The sequence below is a fragment of the Arvicola amphibius genome, chromosome 3, assembly GCF_903992535.2.
Source record: "Arvicola amphibius chromosome 3, mArvAmp1.2, whole genome shotgun sequence".
NCBI lineage: Eukaryota > Metazoa > Chordata > Mammalia > Rodentia > Cricetidae > Arvicola > Arvicola amphibius.
Window position 1 is genome coordinate 57,344,850 of NC_052049.1, and position 3,314 is coordinate 57,348,163.

A 3,314-nucleotide genomic window follows, 5' to 3' on the forward strand; every position below is an offset into this window, starting at 1 on the left:
GCAAACTGTCCCATCCCAACAGTGTTAAGTAGTGTTCAATTTCTTATGCATCAGCTCCAATCAGATCGCAATGCAGCATTAGTTTTTCTTTTGTTCAACAGTTTTGGGAATTGGGGTATAAACTAGTGATAAGCTTAGTTTATCCAGCAGTTTGTTCATGACTTACTCAGATAGGAATGCACAAAGCATGCAGCCTATGCAATTCTGCAGAGCAAATGAAACCACAAGTGACTTACCTCAGCACATACACAAATTAGCTTTAGTCAGCTGTATGAGTCTATATGATCCATCTGAAGATAAAACGGCTTGACCTCTTCTGTCTTATCATGAGTGTATAAACCTGAGCACTGGGATAGGGAATTTATTCCAGCACCAATTATCATTATGATATCTACTTCATGTGAAAGATAAAGACAGGAGAGTGTTCCAACGTTATTACATACTATACACAGCCTCTCGGGATTTTAACATAAATCTGGGATAACAAAACTGAAGTTCTATGCAGCAAATGAAAATGGATAAACCAAATGGTGAAGCGGTCAGTGGTAGACTGATGGATGAGGTTCTTATTGATGCTGTATGGAGATACCACAAACTTAAAATGTGCTTTTATCATATCGGAGTTCTGAAGGTCAGAAGTCTAATTTGACATGGCTACAGCCCCCCCGCCCTGGAGACTCTGGATAAAACTGTCTAGTTTTTTTCCTTTTTCTACTTGCAGGGGCTGCTGGAAGCTTTTTGACTCAGGGACACCCCATCTTCAAACCCAGCACCACAGTATTGCCAAACTTATTTCTCCTATTTCTGCTTCTGCTCTTCTTTCTCTTTTGGTGGCCCTGTTGTCAACACCTTGTTCCAGAGGGACACTTGTAACTACATTTTGCCCACCTAGATAACCCGGGACAATCTTCCCATCTAGAGATGCTTAGTTTAGTTACAAATTTAAGGAATAGTGGTTTGTTTGGTTTATTTGTGTCTTAACCAAGGTTCTCTAAAGAAACAGAACTAATAGGATTAACATTTACATTTAAATGTGTATATGATTATATTTGTATGCATGTATATTGTCCTGGCTAGTTTTTTATGTCAGCTTGGCACATGTAGAGGCATCTGAGAGGAGGGCACTTTAATTGTGAAAATACCTCCATATTATTATGCTGTAGGCAACCCTGTAGGGCATTTTCTTAATTGGTCACTGGTGGGGGAGGGTCCAGTCCATGATGGCTGATGTCCCTGTTTCTAGAGGAAAGCACACTGAGCAGGCCATGAAGAGCAAGTCAGTAAGCAGCATTCCTTCACGGTCTCTGCATCAGCTATAACTCCAGGTTCCTGGTCTAACTTTCTTTGATGGTGAACAGTGATGTAGAGGCATAAGAGAAAGAAAGCATTTCCTCCCTAACTTGTTTTTGGTCATAGTGTTTCATCACAACAATAGTAATCCTACCTAATGCATACACACACACACACACAAATACAAACACACACACGTATGTTATATGTATATATAACATAAAACACATATAAGACTTGTACATATATATATAACATATAACACATACACATACTATATATGTATGCATTTGTGTATGTATATTTAAAAGGGATTTACTAGAGTGACTTACAGGCTACTCCAGCAATGGTTGATCCATGTTTTAAAAAAAGACCTAGCATCCTGTGGTTGTTGAGTCCATGAGACCGAATGTCTCAGCTAGTCTTCAGTCTATTTCAGAATTTTGAAGATCTAGGTTCTAACACCAGTGAGTAAAATGCCTTAGCAGCAGGATAAATGAAATTTTCAATGAGAGCCAAAGCAAGTAGGCGAAAAGCAAAAGCTTCCTTCTTCCATGTCTTTTATGTGTGCAGGTACCAGAAGATGAGGCCCAGATTTAGGGTGGTCTTCCTACGTCAAATGATCCAATCAAGAAAATTTCTCTCTCAGCAGCTTCTTTTTTGTTTTGTTTTATTTTGTTTGGTTTTTTTAGTTTATTCTGGATGGGGTCAAGTTGGTAACCAAGATTAACCATTATAGGCATGCAAGGAAAAATTCACAATCTCAGAGATTAAGACTTAGAAATTTGGGGGAGGGAATTATTATTCTAACAGAAATAGCAATGAAAATATTGACATCCGATCTATACTTAACAATTCAGCAAAACATACCTCTTCATTGCACCAAATATAAATTTAGTAATTTTTAACTATAAACCAAGTATATAATTAATAATCATGACAAAGCAAGTAATAGCCTTAAAACAATCTTTGCTTTGGCAGCTTTTGGTGTTACAGTTGCTCTTTCCAGTGTTATTTGCTTGTTTTGAGATAGGATACCATTTTGTAGTTCAGGCTAGCCTGGGATCATCTACAGTGCTAAAATTACAGATGTGAGTCACCACACCTGACCATATATTCTTTAATGACTTTCAAATGTATGTATAAACAACATGCACAGGCAAAGAAGATATTTGAAGATCCACAGTATGGGGAAAAAAACATGAAAATGAAACGGCACTAATGTCTGGGAGAAGAGCTCAGATTCCCAACATTTAAAAATATGATTCACATAATCACTTCTTGGCCTTTTGGTGAAGATCAAGTGTAGTATCTGTTCTTATCAGCTTAATATCTGATACGTCCTCTATCCGAGGACAATATATTACATGGATTTTTGGAATTAGGAGTTTGAAAAGGAGTTTGCTCTGTCCACTCCACACATTGTCCTGGTATTGCAGTAGCTCCAGGAACCCCCTCAGGAAATAAAAAAAATATGATTCCACAAATCAAAATGAAGGAGTCAAAGAATTCATAGAAAAGATGAGCTAAGATGAGAAATTGACATAAGATATACACATGCGCAGCATATATATTATGAGAATCTTCTTTTCCTCCTGGGTTAGGATGTGATCCAGATTGCACATTTGTGCATCCCCTGTATTTATTCAAGTGTTCAAATAGTTCTCAAGATGATGTTATTAGGTTTGGGTTTGGTTATGAGAGTGGATCCTTCATATTGAGGATAAGTACCCTGAAAAGGAAGTGTTGGACCTGTGAGGACAAGAGAGCTGTTGGCAAAGTAGGAAACGGGCTCTGCCTACCAGACCTCAAGCATGCTGAAGCCTCACCAGCATTGCAAAGATTAATGGTATGTTGTACTATGGTCTATAAGCTAACCTAATGTTGTGAGAAAACAGTGTGCACATGCACTATCTTGAAAAGGTAACTGGAAGGACACTTTAATATACCCGGCAATGTACATGTTTACAGGCTGCATGCTTATTAGTTGTCTGATTTTTTTTAATAAAATAAAATATTCCCCT

The 3,314-nt window shown here is 37.8% G+C and overlaps 1 non-coding gene across 1 annotated transcript; it reads left to right on the top strand.

Annotated features, from left to right (window-relative positions):
• The first annotated feature begins 2,563 nt into the window (after positions 1 to 2,563).
• Positions 2,564 to 2,749, top strand: LOC119810976. The gene has a single exon (XR_005284900.1). It is a non-coding gene; the product is annotated as a U2 spliceosomal RNA (small nuclear RNA).
• The last annotated feature ends 565 nt before the right edge of the window (positions 2,750 to 3,314 follow it).